This window comes from Saimiri boliviensis, assembly GCF_048565385.1.
Source record: "Saimiri boliviensis isolate mSaiBol1 chromosome 19 unlocalized genomic scaffold, mSaiBol1.pri SUPER_19_unloc_1, whole genome shotgun sequence".
Taxonomy (NCBI): Eukaryota; Metazoa; Chordata; class Mammalia; order Primates; family Cebidae; genus Saimiri; species Saimiri boliviensis.
In genome coordinates, this window is record NW_027412502.1 from 1,739,781 (window position 1) to 1,757,809 (window position 18,029).

The 18,029-nt window shown below is 46.3% G+C and overlaps 1 non-coding gene and 1 pseudogene across 1 annotated transcript; both read left to right on the plus strand.

Annotated features, from left to right (window-relative positions):
• The first annotated feature begins 3,991 nt into the window (after nt 1-3,991).
• On the plus strand, nt 3,992-4,099 carry LOC141583234 (U6 spliceosomal RNA). Its single transcript, XR_012515926.1, has one exon. It is a non-coding gene; the product is annotated as a U6 spliceosomal RNA (small nuclear RNA).
• Nucleotides 4,100-8,956: 4,857 nt separating this feature from the next.
• On the plus strand, nt 8,957-10,479 carry LOC141583182 (telomeric repeat-binding factor 1-like; annotated as a pseudogene).
• Nucleotides 10,480-18,029: the final 7,550 nt, after the last annotated feature.

Genomic DNA, 18,029 nt, shown 5'->3' on the forward strand with positions numbered 1-18,029 from the left:
GATACAGTGTAATACTTTCTGTTTTAGACAAGCAGCCATATGTCCTCAGGAAATTGAGTGAGTGTGTATGTGATACGTATATGTGCCTCGTTTCTGTTTTTAATTCTTCCTTTCTCTGTATCTGGGTCAACATCTAGTATCATTTCCCTTCAGCCTGTCAAATTTCCTTTAAAATAATATGTAGTGCAAGCCCCCAAGTAAATGAATTTTATGGTTTTGATGATCTTTATTTTTGCCTTCTTCCTCCCTCTTTTTTTTTTTTTCTTATTAGGGCATTTACATGTAACAAAATTCACCAGTTTTAGTTGTGCTGTTTGGTGAATATCAGTAATTATTTATAGTGGTGAACCTAGGGCACTACCCAGTAGAGAAACACTGAATGCAAAGAACCCCCTGCTAGGCTCCTCCTCTGCTTTAGTGTCCTTCCCCTGCTCCTTTTCCTCAGGCCCTGCTTCCCCAGCCCTTCTCTCTGCCCTGTCACCCCTCAGACCCTCCTCTCCCCTCAATTCCCACCGCCCAGTCACCCCTGAACTGTGGCACTGTAGAGAACAGTTCCTTTCCCTAAAAACTTCTTTCATCCCGTTTCTATTTAGTCCTTGCCTCCCACCCTCACCCCTTTCCCTCACTCAGCCACCACTCTGCGTTCTGTCACTGCAATAGTGTAATTTATTATTTATGCAACATGTATTTTGATTTTATTTTCCTGGCAGCACAATAAGCCAGGACATGCTGAAACTAGAAATCACATCCACTTTCCAGTGATAGAAAGCCCCGTCCAGGGAGGTGAGAAGGAGACAGTCCTCATTAGCGCTGAGGATTCAGGGAGAACAAGATGGGTTGGGCAGGGAGGTTTCTACTTGGAACCTGGAGGTTGAGCAATGACGTCCCCCTCCCCACCTGAAAGCCCATCCTGGGCGTCCACCTCCTGGGAGCAGGAGCAGCGCAGCAGCACCACCTGGTGGTCCACGCACTTCCTTTTGCAGATCATGCACAGCCCTCTCCTTCCTAGGCACCTGGGACTTCTTCAGTGGACACCAGCCTGTGTCAACTTTCCTGTAAAGCAAAAGAAGCGTGAGGTTGCTGGGGGAGGAATGGTGTCATCTCCACCTTTGGGGTGATCCATGTCACCGTGTTCAGGAGAAGAGCCCGGGCTTCCACCCCATGCAGAGAGGAGGCTCTGGCCATAAAGGCACCTGTGGAGAGGTGAGGACCCATTTTATCTACACTGATAGCCAAGAGCCTGCAGACCGCGGGGAAGGCTTCCCCTCAGCCCTGTCCTCGCACGTTTTTCCAGGAGTCAAGGAGTAGACCTGTGCATGGCCTCTGGTGATGTGCACTGCATGCACACTTAGAAGTGAGGTCACCCTGGCTGGGGGTCCCTGGGCTGCTGGTTGTTCTGGGTGCTCAGTGTCCAGAGAGCAGGATGAGGAAGAGGCTTTGTTCCAAACAGTAACTATACTCTCTGAATTATTTTTTTCAGTAGGCTTTGTGTCATAAAATGTAGGACTCCAGAGGGGAAAAAAAACTGTCTAAAATTTGTGTACTTTAATAACAAGTAAATGCCCATTAGCCACCAGGGATAGATGTTTGCAGGGCAAACCAAAAGCTCCATCATTTGCCCCAGCTCAGCAATAAACTCTTTCCTCCCCCAAATAAAAACACATCCTGACTTTTAGGGTCATCCTTTCTTGTTGTATTTTATATTTTTATAATCCCAAATTATAATTTAGTTTTACCTTTAGAACTATGCTTTTGTTCTCCTTTATTCTGTAGATTATTTCTCAAAATACGTATTCTGTGGTAGAGTTTCCCACAGTGTGCGTTTTGCTGACTGCTCCCCAAGGTGTAGTTGGCTATGTATTTCTATGGTTTGTATTGCCTCGAAGTCGGTGACTGGCTATGGAGGTTAGCTTAGTTCAGGCTTGATTTCCTTTTCACTTGCTCTTGTCTGCTGGTACTCTACTGCGTTCTTCCATCAAGAGGAAGAACCTAACATTAGCTTTTTTTTTCTTTATTGTGTTGTTAATTGCCATTGCTGTTCAATGGCTAAATCTGTTAATTCCTTATGGGTTGCAAAACAGTTTTTATAGTCTCAGTATCTCATTCCTTCCTCATTTATTATCTGAATAATTTCTAAAGTAAGAGATTTACCCTCCTCTACTGTTTGTTTATGACTAGAAACTTGTTCATTGAGAGACTAAGCCAAGCATCTACTCCCTTATGACCCAGCAATTGCACTCTTGGTTATAAACCAATAGAAGCACATGTATGTGTGTGCTAAAATACATGAAAGTATTCAAAGCAGCACGATTTGTAAAATCTGGATATAACACAATCGTCTATCAACAGTGAAGGGACAGGAAGTGTAACCTATTTATAAAGTGCAGCATTTGACAGCCTTGAGAATGACTAGCCTATGACCACAGACAGAGATGATGAGCCCCAGGGGCGTGATGGTGACTGTGTAATGCCATTCGGCCAGAACCTGAAGAACAAATTTGTGTTAGAAATCAAGAGTGGCTCCTCTGGGGTGGGGGAGGGTGGTTTATGGCTGAGTAGGACCCAAAAGTGTTTCCCTGGGGCTGTGATTGCTGTGGTTGGATGTGGGTGTTGTTTGCCGCAGGGTTCACTTTGTGAAAATCCGCTGCCCACTTGAGGATTATTCTCTTTTCTCCATGCATGTTGTCCTTCACTCAAATATACATTTCTGATGTTTTGAAGCAATTCTATCTACAATAAGAAGAATTGCTCCTACTGCACATCCTTGCAAATGCTGCATTGAAAAATCGGTGCAATTTTTCCAGGAAATAAGTACATATAAAGAGGATAATTGACGACAAGAGCAGTCGGCTTGGGAGCTGACACCACAAAAGCTTTGGGAATGGATGTCGAGCTAGGAACCAGGAATCAAAATACAGAGAAGCCTATGGGAGGTGAAGGATGTGAAGTGATGCCCCAGGAGTGCATGAATGAATGAGTCATGGGCAGTGGCTCTGGGCTTGGCTGGCAAGTCACGAACTTGGGGAAAACAGAGTTAAAAAATTGGTATTTAGAGGAGAGAGGTACTCATAGACCTCTTACTACACAGAGAATGTGTGAAGATAGTGGTTGTGTGTGGATGCTTACTAGAGGGTCTTTTGGGGATGGGGCTCTCTGTGATCAGGTTGGTGAGATGGCTTGACGGGTGATGCCACTCAGCCACACAGGGCTTGCTCATGGAGTCCCTGCACAAAGTGGCCGTGGTGGCTGGGATGGACACTGCATGGGCACAGCAATCGCATCACCACCTTGGTGACAAGGCTGACCTGGCAGCTGCCACCGTTGAGGGCCCAGCCTGCCAAAAGCAGCTGTTACTTTGGATGGAGACAAAACAGGAAATGGTAATTCTGAATAAAATGGCATTATGACAGATAAATATGCCAGTAATGATATAGTAGAGGTTTAAATAATTTTGAAATGATGAACAAGATTATACCAACGGGAAGAACTTACTATCAGTAAAGAAGTTAAAATGGTTTTAAAACTTTTTTTCCCTTCAGGCATATCCAGGCTGTTTTGAAAATAAGTTTGACCAAATCTTCAATGAAGTTTACTGAACTTATACATAATATCCAAGAGAATAAGGAAACATAGAGAGAGCTAGAAAACTCATTATTGTTTAGGCACCAATAACACTGATCCTAAAGCCAGCTAGAGAATAGATAAGAGAAAAGTATGATAGGATAGGCACTTCTAAGCAATTAGACATAAAGATACTGAGAAAAACAGCAGTAGACGGTGTCCACCAATGAGCTATAAACAATTTAAAAATCCTGCCCAGGTTATGTATTCCAGGAATACAAGAATACTTTAACTTATCTGCAATGCATTTTACCACTTCATTAAAGAATAAAAGACAGAGACGGTCCCATTTCACCAGATGTAGATGAAATCCAACACTCCCTCTCACCTACATTTCTTCAGTTATCTCCACTTTTAAGAGCTTGTGATCATTTTTCACGTTGGCAGCATGCAGAATAAAACTGGAATGATACACAGAAGATCAGCATGGTCCCTACACAAGGGTGACATGAAAGTTCGTGAAGCAGTCCATATTTTTAAACTCTCAACAAACTAGGTATTGAAGGAACATACCTCAAAATAATAGTAGCCACCTATGACAAACCCACAACGGATATCATACTGAATGGGCAAAAGCTGGAAGCATTTCCCTTTAACATCAGCATAAGACAAGGATGGCCTCTCTCACTGCTCCTCTTCAACATGGTGTTGGAAGTTCTGGCAGGAGCAATCAGGTCAGAGAAAGGAAGGATATTCAGATAAAAAGAGAGGAAGTCAAATTGTCTTTGCAAATGACATGATTTTGTATCTAGAAATCCTGATTGTCTCAGCAGAAAGGCTTCTTAAGCTGATAAGCAACTTCAGTAAAGTCTCAGGATACAAAAATCAATGTGCAAAAGTCACAAGCATTTATATACAACAACAATACAAAAGCGGTGAGTCAAATAATAAATAAACTCCTATTCACAATTGCTACAAACAGAATAAGAGGGCCGGGTGTGGTGGCTCATGCCGGTAATTCCAGCACTTGGGATGCTGAAGCCGGCAGATCACCTGAGATCTCATTTGAGACCACCTTGGCTAACTTGGTGAAATCCAGTTTCTCCTAAAAATGCAAAAATTAGCTGGGCATGGTGGCATGCACCTGTAATCCTGGGTACTCAGGAGGCTGAGGCAGGTTAATCGATTGAACCTGGGAGGTTGCAGTGAGCTGAGATGGTGCCATTGCACTCCAGCTTGCGGAACAAGAGCAAAACGCCATGTCAAAACAAACAAACAGACAGAATAAGATGCCTGGGAATACAGCTAACAAGGGAATTGAAGGACATCTTCAAGGAGAATGACAAATCGCTGCTCGAGGAAATAGGAGAGGACACAAACAGATGGAAAAACACTCCATGCTCATGGATAGGAAGAATCAATATCGTGAAAATGGCCACACTGCCCAAAGTAATTTATAGATTCAATGCTGTTTTCATGAAACTGACATCTCTCACAGGATTAGAAGAAACTACTTTAAAATTCATATGGAACTAAAAAGAGAGCTTGTATAGCCAAGATGATCCTAAGCAAAGAGAACAAAGCTGGAGGCATCATGCTACTTGACTTCACATTGTACTACAAGGCCAGTAACCAAAACAGCAGGGTACTGGTACAAAAACAGCCACATGGACAAATGGAGCAGAACAGAGAACTCAGAAATAAGACCACACATCTACAACTATGTGATCTTTGACCAACTTACCAAAACAAGCAACCGGGAAAAGATTTCTTATTTAATAAATGGTGCTGGGAGAACTGGCTAGCCATATGCAAAAAATTGAAACTGGACCCCTTCCTTACACCTTAGACAAAAATTAACTACGATGGATTAAAGACATAATTGTAAAACACAAAACTATAAAAACTCTAGAAGAAAATCTAGGCAATAGCATTCAGGACGTAGGAAAAGTCAACAATTTCATGAAGGAAATGTCAAAAGCAATTGCAACAAAAGCCAAAATTAGCAAATGAGATCTAATTAAATAAAAGTGCTCCTGCACAGCAAAAGAAACTATTATCGGAGTGAACAGACAAGCTACAAAGTGAGAGAAAGGTTTTGCAATCTATCCATCTGACAATGTCTAATGTCCAGAATTTTCAAGGAACACACAAGGACATGGTCCCTACACAAGGGTGACATGCAAGTTCGTGAAGCAGTCCATAGTTTTAAACTTCAAATTTTCAAGGAGGACACAAGGTTCTGTGTCCTCCAGGAAACCCAGGTTTCTGCTGGAGCTGCGAGGTGCAGGGACATCCTGAGAGAGAATGTGGAGGTTTTGCTGATCATGGACTGAGAATTCCAGGGGGTGCAGTGGGAAGATTTGTGGAGTTGGGGAGGGAGGATGATGTGGACAGAAGAGGAGTGTGCAGAGCCTCGTGGATTCAAGTGCAGAGTATGTGGGGGACCCAGCGTGACTGACACAAACAGGGAGAGGGCGTGATAAGCTCAGTCGTGGTGGGCTTGAGGAAGACGATGGTGCTGAGGCTGTGGGAGACAGGGAAGGAGGAGAAGGGGTGGCTCTCACCTGGGCTCTGTCCATGGAAGTGAGGATGGTGGAGTGGTTGGGTCTCCGTGCTGTGTGGACCTTTCTTGACCACCTGATGACAGTTTGCAGTTCCTGACACAGCGGGCTTCTTAGAGGATTGATTCTTGACCCCAAGGAAAGGAAGTGAGCTCATTTTAGGTCTCAGGTCTACCCTGATGCCTTCTTCAGGGGGTGCCACTTCTGGGTCCCCCGTGGATCCCAGCACAGGAGCCCTCTTCTGCCCTGCTGAGGGGACCAAGGCCCAGGGGAGCTGTGCTCAGATTTCATAATGCCAATATATATCTCCGCACCTTGGAATATTATGTGGACGTGGAGGTGTTTTTCCCAAATAAAAGAAAACTAAGTAAATGGGACCCTAAAAAAAAAATACAACTGAGCAATGGAGAGTAGAAGAAAATTTTCCTACTTTTCAGTTTCCCTGAATGTTGGTCTCAAGGGGCTGGAGAGAGAAGTTGCAGGGAGAACAGAAACTCGGAGAGGGCTGGAGCTCCCAAGCGCTGCTCACCTCCACTAGAAAGACGCGCGGGAAATGGTTAAGGCAATTTCACATCACTTTGAAATTCTGTAATATTAGGGAATTGTAGTAACTCTCTTCAGTGTAATAATAATACTGTTGTCGGAAACATGTTATTTTTTAAGAGATGACCACCAAAGTATTTAGAAATGAAGGTCATGCTGTTGGCAAGTGATTGCCTAATGTTTCAGCAAAAATCGTGGACATATAATTTATTACATACACAAAGGAAATAATTAGATCTATGGTGACAATTATATTCTTTCCAACTTTTGGACTCTGAAATTTTTAAAATAACTTGGAAGAAAAAATTAAAGCTAATACTACATAATCACATGAGAAATGTTCACAACGTCATGTTGAATGAAAATTAAACTTCAAGACTGGCTGAGGTGACTCATATCCAATCCCAGAGCTTTTAGAGGCTGAGCTGGGAGGACCACTTTAGGCCAGGTATTTGAAAGCAGCCTGGGCAACATGGCGAGACCCGATCTCTACAATACACTAAAAAGTTAATGAGCCTGGTGGCAGGTGCCTGTGGTTCTGGCTACTTGGGAAGCTGAGTAGGGGGATTGCTTCAGCCTGGGAGTTCAAGGTTACAGAGAACTGTGATCATACCACTGCAATTTAGCCTCAGTGACACAGCAAGACCATGTTTCAAAAAAAAAAAAAAAAAGTGAGAGAGAGAAGAAAAAAAAATAGATCAGGCCTTTCAAAGCATTCAAGAGCATGTGCATGAGAATGTCAGTTGTGTGTGGATGTGTCATTGTGTCGAGAGTGTCTGAGTAAGCATGTGTGTCAATATGTGTGACAACATCTTTTTGTCTGTGGGCAATGGTGTATGAGTCTATGTGTGCATTCATTCATTCATTTATTCACTCAACAAGTATATTTAAAGTAACAGTCACTGTTCGAGGCAGCTGTGAACAATCAAAATCACTGTCCTTGTCCTCATAAAGCATGTAGGCTAGAGGACAGAAAGAGTATAAGCAATTAAAATAAACACATTCATAGCTGGGCACAAATGTATGTAATCCCAGCACTTTGGGAGGCTGAAGCAGGAGGACCACTTGAGGCCAGAAGTTTGAGAACAGTTTGGGAAACATATCAAGACTCCGTTTGTACCAAAAGTAAATACAAAACTAGCCGAGTGTGATGGCACACACCTGTAGTCCCAGCTACTTCGGAGGCTGAGGTGGGAGGATCACTTGAGCCCAGGAGTTTGAGGCTATGGTGAGCCAAGATTGCACCACCGCATTCCGGCCTGGGTAACAGCACAACCCTGTCTCTCAAAACAAATAAGTAAAGAATTCTTAAATGTTAGTAAAAGGGTTGCGAACAAAAACAAAGCAGGGTGGGGTGAGGGGGATGGGAGATGCCAAGTGGGCAGTGCAGAGACAGGCTCCGGTGGGCATGAGGAGAACGTGGGGCGGGGGGCGGGGAAGGGAGCCCTGGAGATGAGTTTCAGGCAGGGGAGTGGCTGTGCAGAGGCTCTGAGGTATGGACACCTGGGGTGCTGGATAAACCGTGATGCCTGGGCGGGCCTCGGTCTGGCCCCACCGCACAGCCGCACCTGGGTAAACTGGGCGGTCACTGGAGAGGGCCTTGCCCACGAGAGGGACTTTTCACCATGTTCTCCGCCCTCCCCACACCCCAGTTCCTCTGCCAGAAATGAGCGCGTGATCACGCCTCGGGCGCCCTTCCCGGGAAGAAGTTGCGCACGTGTCACTGCTGTCACAGGAAGCAGGGGCGCTGAAAAGGAAGAAGGAGCAGAAGAAAACGTTTCTTCTTTCCGGGTTTCTGGAGGGTGGGCCCGGAGGGCTGGAGAGGGGATGAGGAGACAGAAACCTCAGGGGCGGCTCCAGAGCTTCCCGCTCCTCCCGCGGGTGGGGTCCCCGGCTGCCAGAGGCCGCTTCACCCCTCCGATGCCCAGCCCGGCTCCGGGTCTCTGCCTGACCCACCCCCGCTCCTCCCTCCGCTGCTCCGCAGAATCCGAGCGCGGCCCGCGGCCGTGCGGATGGGGGAGCTGCCGGGCAGAAACGGGGCGACACGGAGAGGAGCCGCTCGGTGCCAGGCGCGGCTGGGGGCGCCCAGGGGAAGGACCCGGCTTTGTGGCCGAGGCCAAGGCCGTGGCTGCAGGCTGCATGCTCTGTTTTCTCAGCCGCTCCGAGGACTCTCGCCCACGGCAGCACCGAGGCTGTTCTTCACGGACCACCCAGTCCAACCGCTTATCCATTGAGAACTGCGCACATAGGTCAGTTTTTGATACGAATTGCAGCAGGAAAAAACCTGGATGCACAGTTTGAAAATGATGAACGAATGACACCCTTGGAACAGCCCTGATGATCTGGGGTTCAGTGGAAAAGGAACAGGACAAACTTCACGAAGAAATAAGAGAATTTAATCGAAATTCAGGCTGTCGCTGTTTGTATGGAAAATGGCAACTTTAAAGAAGCAGAAGTCTTTGAAAGAATATTTGGTGGGCTGGGCGCGGTGGCTCACGCCTGTAATCCTAGCACTTTGGGAGGCCGAGGCGGGTGGATCACGAGGTCAAGAGATCGAGACCATCCTGGTCAACATGGTGAAACCCCGTCTCTACTAAAAATACAAAAAAGAAAAAAATTAGCTGGGCGTGGTGGCACGTGCCTGTAATCCCAGCTACTCAGGAGGCTGAGGCAGGAGAATTGCCTGAACCCAGGAGGCAGAGGTTGCGGTGAGCCGAGATCGCGCCATTGCACATTGCACTCCAGCCTGGGTAACAAGAGCGAAACTCAGTCTCAAAAAAAAAAAAAAAAAAAAAAAAAAAAAAAAAAAAAAAAGAATATTTGGTGATCCAAATTCTTATATGCCTTTAAAAAGGAAATTGCTTATGATAATCTCTCAGAAAGATACATTTCATTCCATGGAGTAAATGAAGAGTTATGTGAATTATGTGCTAAGTGAAAAATCATCCACCTTTCTAATGAAGGCAGCCGCAAAAGCATAGAAAGTAAAAGAGCAAGAACAATAACTTCTCAAGAGAAACCCAATGGTAATGATGCTGAAATGGAAACCGAAGCTAATTTGGATACAAGAAAAAGGTCTCACAAGAATCTTTGCTTATCTAAGTTGAAACATGGAACCCAACAACAAGACCTTAATAAGAAAGAAAGAAGAGTAGGAACTCTTCAAAGTGCAAGAAAGAAAAAAGAAAGCAGAAGAGCCAGTGAAAGTACGATACCTGTTTCAAAGGGTCAGCTGGTGACTCCTGGAAAGCACTGAGCTAGAAAAAGACAGATGTGGCTTTGGGAAGAAGACAAGAATTTAAGCTCTGGAGTGAGGAAATTTCGTGAGGGTAACATCTAAAGTACTGTTGCAGTATAAATTCAACAACCTGACAAATGTCATGTTAAAAGGCACAATGAAGAAACTAAAATGGATTTGCTCAGACAGTGAAGACTGATTGTGTTTGTAAAAGCTTGGTGAAAGGACAATTAAGTATTTTGGTTGCTACGTTTTGTTTGAAACTTGCATCATTGATGTATTTTAAAACTTTACATTGTTACAGTATTTTTCTGTGACCATCAATTAATATGAGGGTTTGTACTATAAGAGTTAAAGTATATGCTATCGTATTCTTTAAGAACTTTATTTTGATAAACTGTAAATTTGTCGAAGCCTGCTACATTAGCATTCCCACGCACAAATCCTGTTCCAATGAAAAAATTAAAAGCTGATATAAAAAAATTTAATTAACCTATTTTGTATCTGTAGGCTGACCTCAACCCTGTAACGTAACCCATTAAAATGAATTTGCTAGATGATTGAATAACAATAGTCCTTTGGTATGAGAAAATGACTTGGTTTATGGCCTTAATATGCTACTTAATTACTTAAGACATGTATTAATAGAATGATAAATGTACAAAGTAACCTATAAGTAACATTCTTTTGCTTTCAATGGTTTCATGTAAAGAAAAAAAAACGTGAACACAGTAATACCCAAGGACACAAGTGAACGATAGACACTGGGAAGGGAGGGTGGGAGTGAGAGCTGAAAACTGCCTACCGGGTGCTCTGCTCATTACCTGGGCAATGGATCATCTGTGCCCCACACCTCAGCAGTGCAGTGTACCCAGCTAACAAGCCTGCCATGTGCTCCCTGAATCTAAAATAAAAATAAATTTTATTATTACCCATGAAACAAAATCTGTACTATTAGCAAGAGTCATTTTGCGTCTCACTTGGAAACAATTTGACTTTTGTTCCAGTGTTTAAACTTTGACAAAAATGGTTTTGAATAGATCTGTATAGCCTGATGCCATAAACATAATATAACCTGATGCCATAAATATAAGATTCTCTGATACATTCATTTAACATATCAATATCGGGCCAAAAATAATATTGTGTAAAGTTTAAATAGCTATTGACTATGAGCACCTTGACGTCTATGATAGGTAATAAACAAGGCCATACATACCTTACTAAGCAGTTTTGGTTTTTCACTAACATTGCATTTTTTAAAGATTTAAACTCACAGAATTATTGAGCATATTGACTTGTGTGCTTTATTTAGCAAGTGAGTAAAAATATTGGAATAATAAAGCATTTGCATAAAAATCAAATGGAAGTGTGTTGTAATCTGTATTTTACTTCCTATTAAGGTTTTATACGTTACTTTCCCATGGTTCCTGAATTTGTTATCTTATTATATACTATATATAATCAGAAACATGGATAATTTTTTAAAAGAAGAATCTGACAGCTGCGCGGCGACGCCCCCCTGTGGCCACAGGGCTGAGAACGGTGGCCCTTAGCTCCATCCTCACCTGCTCAGCCGAGACCTCCCCTGGGTCTCCCTGGGCTCCCGGCAGCAGGAAAGGCGTCTGAACACAAGAGGGCGCCCCTACCCCATGTCACGGTTGGGATCGGCCGCGTCTGTGTGGGTCTATTCATGGGCTTTTTATTCTATTCCATTGATTTAAGCCTATTTTATAACAATGTCGCACTGCTTTTTATTACTAGAGGTTTATAGTAAATCTTGAAATTACTCAATATGCATCCTCCAAATTCCTTCTTTTTAAAATTATTTCAGCTATTCGAACTTATTTATATTTTCATAGAAATGGTAGCTTCAGCTTGCCAATTTCTTTTAACATTTCCTTTAAAGCTCACTGGTGTCTTAATTGAAAATGCACTTAATTTAGTAGCTCAGTCTTGGAGAAGTAATAACACCGGATATTCCACTTCTTGAATACGCAATTTATCTGTTAATTTTGATCTTCTTTACTTTCTGTCGGTAGTGCTTGTAGACTTTAGTGTAGAAATTATACACACTATTAAAAAATTGATGCCTGAACATGGTATTACTTTGCTAATTTTTATTTTGAGACAGAGCTTAGCTCTTGTTGCCCAGGTAGAATGCAATGACGTGATGTTGGCTCACTGCAACCTCTGCCTCCTGGGTTCAAAAGATCTCCTGCCTCAACCTCCTGAGTACATGGGATTGCAGGCTTCCACCACCATGCCCGACTAATTTTGTATTTTTAGTAGAGAGAGGATTTCGCCATGTTGGCCAGGCTGGTCTGGAACTCCTGACCTCAAGTGACCCACCCACCTTGGCCTCCCAAAATGCTGGGATTACAGGAGTGAGCCTCTGCACCCGGCCTGTTTTTTATTGTATTAATTGAGTTGTGTTATTTAATTTGCAGTTTATTTGAATCAAACACTTCCCCATAAACCAATCTGGAGTGACATATTTTTTTTAAATTTGTATTTGAATTTATTAACTTCTTGCACTGAATTTTTGGTCTTTGTTCAAGAGAAATAATTGTTCTTGTTTTTTTTCCTTCTAATTTTGTTGTCTGCATTTTCTTTTTTTAATCTGAGTAATGTTGGCCTCATAAATCCAGTTGAAAAGAGTTGCCTCCTTTAATTTCTAAAAAGGTGTGTGTAAAATTGATGCTATTTTCAACTGTGTGTTTCATATAATTCATCAGCAAAGCCTTCTGGACCTTCTGTATTCTCTATGGGAAGGATTTCAATTACAAATTCAATTTCTACAATTTATATATGGCTGGTCACATTTTCTATTTCTTCTTAGATCAGTTTTCATGAATTTTCTCTCTCAAGGAAATTGTTCATTTGGATGTCAAGCTTATTGGCATAAAATTATTAATATTCCTTTTCTTGACCTGAAGGTCACAGTGGTCTGATGTTCTTTTATTCCTGTTATTGTTAATTTGTATCTTTTTGTCTTGATGAATCTAGTTAGGGTTTTATAAAATTTACTGATTATTTTCCCGTACAAGCAAGTTTAGGATTTGTTAATTTTATTTATCTTTCTAAGTAATTGACTTCAGTTTCATTATTATTTCCTTCCTCTGCCTGTTCCTTTTCATTTCTTATGGCAGAAGCTAAGTTACTAATTTGACATCTTCTTCTTTTCTAATAGAGGTACTTAAAAATGTCATTTTTTCTCTATTATTTCAGCTGCACCCCATAGATTCTGATTTATTTTACTTTAATATCCTTCAGTTTAGAGGATTTCCTAATTTCTCTTGTGATTTCTACTTTGACAAAATTGTCATTTAGAATTTTGATGTTTAATTTCTAAATACTTGGTATTTTTACAATCATGTATCTTAGTCCATTTCGGCTGTTGTAACAGAATACCATAGTCTGTGTGGATTATAAACAAAAGAAATCGATTTCTCACAATTCCAGAGCCTGGGAAGTCCAAGGTCAAGACAATAGCGGAACGAGTGTGTGATTCAGGTGTTTCCAGATTCACAAATGGTGTCTTTTCTCAGTGTTCTTACATGGTGGAAGGGGCAAAGGACCTGAATGAAGTCCCTTTTATAAGAACAGTAACCTAATTAATAAGGGATCTGCCCTCATGACTTAATCACCTCTTAAAGGCTCCACCTCCAAACACCATCACATTAGGGATTAGGTTTCAATATATGAACTTAGGGAATGACCAAAACATTCAGTCCACAGGATCACCTTATTGCTACCAAGTTCTAATGCGTTTTCATATGGTCTGAAAATACGTCTTGTATGATTTCAATATTTTCAAATGTATTGTTTGATGGCCTGAGATATAGTTTCTCTTGGTAAATGTATAATTCACACTTGAGACAATATATATTTTTTCACTGATGTTCATATGTATTTATATACATAAAGTCTGTGTGGTTAATGCTTTTGTTTTTCTAGTTCTTTGTTGGAATTTTCTATAGTTTTTAAATTTATTGCTAAAGTTTTAACATATCTAATCATGCTCATAGAATTCTCCATTTCTCTCTGTAATTTTATCCATTTTTTTGTGAACTCTGAAGTTAAGCCATTGGGCGAATTTCTGATTGCATGTCTTTTTGTTGGATTGATGCTTTCGTTATTGTGAAATGTCTCTCTCTCTCTTTTTTTAATCTCTGGTAATACATTTCATTTGAAAATCTCTTCTTTACTGGTAGTAATATAACCGGTAGCAATATAATGCTTTCAACCCCCTTAGGCTTACTGTTCACGTGACATTGCTTCTTCCGTCAATTTTCATTTAACTTAGACCTACGTGTGTAGGCGTTAGTCTGTTTTCACACTGCTAATGTTGTAACCAAGCGAGTTGTAAGGAAAGTGCCACACTCTGAGATAGAATCAGGAGTTCTTTGCTGCCAGTGACCAAGAGACAGCTAACGCTCAAAATTCTCTTGGCCCGGAAGAAGGGGCTTGATTCCTTTTTACACTTTGCTTAGAGAAAGGGGGTAATCACCCCCTTGCATTTTGTAAGTCCAGGAATATTTAAGTTGGATTTAGAATTGGAATGCTAGAAGATCCAGTCACAGACGCCATCGATTCTTTGATTTTTGTCTTTTGGATTCCTCGTTTTTCCTGATTATCCACTCACAAGTTAACTCAGCTGGGAACCTGACCATGAATGTAGTGCTTTCTGGCTGGGCTCCGCCCCTCATCGGGAAGACCAGGTGAAAAGGTAAAGAAACAAACAAAAACCTGAATTCTCCCTTGGCAGTGTGGGTCATATCCACTGTCTGGGATTTAAAATGCCTCTTCATGTGCAAGGCGAGGTGGTCTGACCTGGAAAATGCTCGGTGGCGTTTCTGGCACCGGAACGGGCGTTGCCCAGTGTGTTTACCGTAGTGCCTGGTCAGTTCATCTGAGCAGACGAATTTCCATCCACAGCCCTGGCAGTCACCGTGGTAAGGTTTCTCACCTGTGTGGGCTCGCAGGTGTGCCTTGGGATGGGAACTCTTTGTGTGGGTGGCCGTGCTTTTCTGGGACACGATCGTCTTCCCCTGTTTGGCCTGGGCTCCTCGGCAGGCAGGAACCCGGCGGCTTGAGCTCTTGGTCATGGAGCGGCGGACTTGCGGCTGAGTCTGGTCAGGCAGGAAGGATGGGTAATCGGGCCCTGGGTGGGGATGGAAGCCGGGGAAGTGGCAGGGCAGGGTGACAGTCCCTGCTGCTCAGCAGTTCCTCAGGTCCCAGGGGTCGGGGGCTGCCGCCCAGGGGGACGTCGTGTGCAGCCCGCCGTGGCCATGGCTGGGAGGGGTCCAGCGCCTGAGTGGGTGCACGAGGAGACTCCTCCTGCTTGATCTGGGGGTACGGGCGCTGCGGGCCGCCGTTGTGGGGGCCGCCACCACCACCACCAGGTGGCTGCCGTCAGGGCCGTCTTCGCTGCTGCTGATGACAACTGGCTGTGTACTCGCTGCCCGGGGGCGCTGAGTGACGCCTTCAGCACGAACTTGCCAGTCACCCCAACAGCTGGCAGCTGCAGCTGCAGCGGTGGAGTGGACCCCGGCTCCAACTGCGGCTGCAGCAGGTCCGCCGCAGAGCCGCCAGAGGGGCTCATGTTGTGGATGTCCTCCAGGTCGAAGGAAGCCGTCGGAGGGGGAGCGGACTTTCTGCCACAGAGGAGGCCTCCGCCCGTGGGGTCCCCACGCCTGGGTCGCCCTGCCGGCATCTGACAGCCGAAGCTGCAGGTGGAGGGTGCGCTGGCAGGGCCGCTGCTCGACGGGAACGACGAGGAAGACGCGGATGCTGACAAGGGTACAGTGGCGGCCGCCGACTGCTGATGGACAGCGAATCGGAGAGGACAAGGCCCAGGTCCAGGAGGTCGCCGAGCTCCTCGGTCTCTCTCCGGGGCAGGGGGGCACCGACTGCTGATGGACAGCGAATCGGAGAGGACAAGGCCCAGGTCCAGGAGGTCGCCGAGCTCCTCGGTCTCTCTCCGGGGCAGGGGGCCAGGTTGCTACCGCCGCAAGCTGCAGTGGCTCCGGCAGGTCTGTGGCCACGGTCGGCACCACTAGGTCCTGGCGTGGCCAGGAAGCATTGGGGGAAGTCCTTCATGTGGGAGAGCTCCTCCTGCCAGCGGCTAATCGGGTTATTTGGAGCACCTGCTTAACACAGTGTCCTCTCCCTTCCCGCCCGGCCAGACGCCAACGTGGAGAAAGGTGGGAGCAGTGCCTCGCTGACAGCCCTGTCAGACTCGCCAGGTGGCTGCCTCATGAATGTGAGGGCCCAGAAGGTCCTCGGGAGCCCGAAGCATCTGGGGCACCTGAGCCCCAAAGTCAACGAAGAGAAGACTTAGAAACGAAGCCAAAACCCAAACCCCCAAGTTGCCTGACGTCCTTCTTCTTTAGATTAAATATAAATTAGAGTCATCCTTTTTAAAAAGTTTCTTTGTTTACAAAGTTCTTAGAAAAGTAGACAATCTTATAAAAATAGACAATCAGCAAGGCAAGAAAGTAGGCCCGGTGGCCGGGCTGCCCTCTCTTCCACTCACCAGCGTCCTCCACCACTATCATGGTCACCTGGGTTGCTGCCGTGGGCGCAGGGGCTGTGGCCAGGGCAGTGGGCAGGAGGTGCTACTCGGTGAGGCTGCCACGGCGGAGAACTGGTGGGTGCTGCAGGGCACGGAGTCTGGGGAGCTGGAGTCTGGATGCACGGAGTCTGGGTGCGCAGAGGCCACAGGCGCGGGTCATGGGCCTGTGGGTGGGGAGGGGACCGGAGGGGCGGCGAGGTCACTCGGCGGCTCCTGGTGCCTCCGCTGCCTGCCACGGCCTCTGCTCCCCACGCGCCCCCTCCTTCTCTCTGGGAAACTTGGAAAAACTCTTAATATGTGCAGATTCCTTAGGCTTTCTTGATTCTTTCCGGGCCTTAACGTAGATTTAGAGAATTATAAATTCTTGCAACAGAAAATCTGCCTTAAAAAAGTCTTCCCCGGTGATCTTTAGGCAGCTCATCTACAGACAGGTTCTTAGACACCCTGGCAAGTTTCAATGTTGAAAATTGTTTCCTCTTCCCTCAAAGCAATGACAGGGCAGGTGGCCAATGGACGGGGCCGGAAACCGAGGCTGCCCCCGAGGGCGCGTCTAAGGCAGAAGACAAGGACGGCATCCGAAAGCACGTCCCGTCCCGTGGAGCTGCAGCATTTCAGATCAATACTGCAAATACCCCCGAACTGCCAAGGAACACGGCCCAGGCACCCTCTGAGGAGGGATTCTCACTTTTAATTCCTCTGTTCTTCATCTTCTGCTCTATTGGAACCCACAACCTTTGAGTGGATCTCTCCCGTTCTGGGAGCGCAGCTGTTCCTGGGACTCGGCTCCAGCTGTCGCCCACTCTGCCCTAACCCGGCTGTGCCGTGGAGGTGGCCGGCCCCTTTAAGGCCCCGCTGCGCCTGCGCCTGGGGCTCTCGGAGGCGGGGCCGGAGCAGAGGACCAAGCGGCCGCAGGGGGGCGGTGGGCGGCGGCTGAGACAGCGGGGGTGCCGGAGGGGAGGGGCGGGGAAGGGCGGGGCGGGGCTGGGGAGGGGAGGGGAGGGGCGGGGTGGGGCGGTGGTGGGGGAGGGGCTGGGGAGGGGAAGGGCAGGGGAGGGGCGGGGCCGGGAGGGGAGGGGAGGAGCGCGGTGGGGGCGGTGGCGGGGAAGGGGCTGTGGCGGGGAAGGGCAGGGGAGGGCTCGGGAGGGCTGGGGAGGGGAGGGGAGGGCTGGGGAGGAGAGGGGAGGGGAGGGCTGGGGAGGGGAGGGGAGGGGAAGGGAGGGGAGCGGAGGGCCTGGGAGGGGAGGGGAAGGGAGGGGAGGAGAGGGCTGGGGAGGGGAGGGGAAGGCTGAGGAGGGGAGGGGAAGGCTGGGGAGGGGAAGGCTGGGGAGGGGAGGGGAGGGGAGAGCTGGGGAGGGGAGGGCTGGGGAGGGCTTGGGAGGGGAGGGGAGGGGAGGGGAGGGCTGGGGAGGGGAGGGGAGGGCTGGGGAGGGGAGGGGAGGGCTGGGGAGGGCTGGGGAGGAGAGGGGAGGGCTGGGGAGGAGAGGGGAGGGCTGGGGAGGCGAGGTGAGGGGAGGGCTGGGGAGGGGAGGGTGGCGCCGCCGCT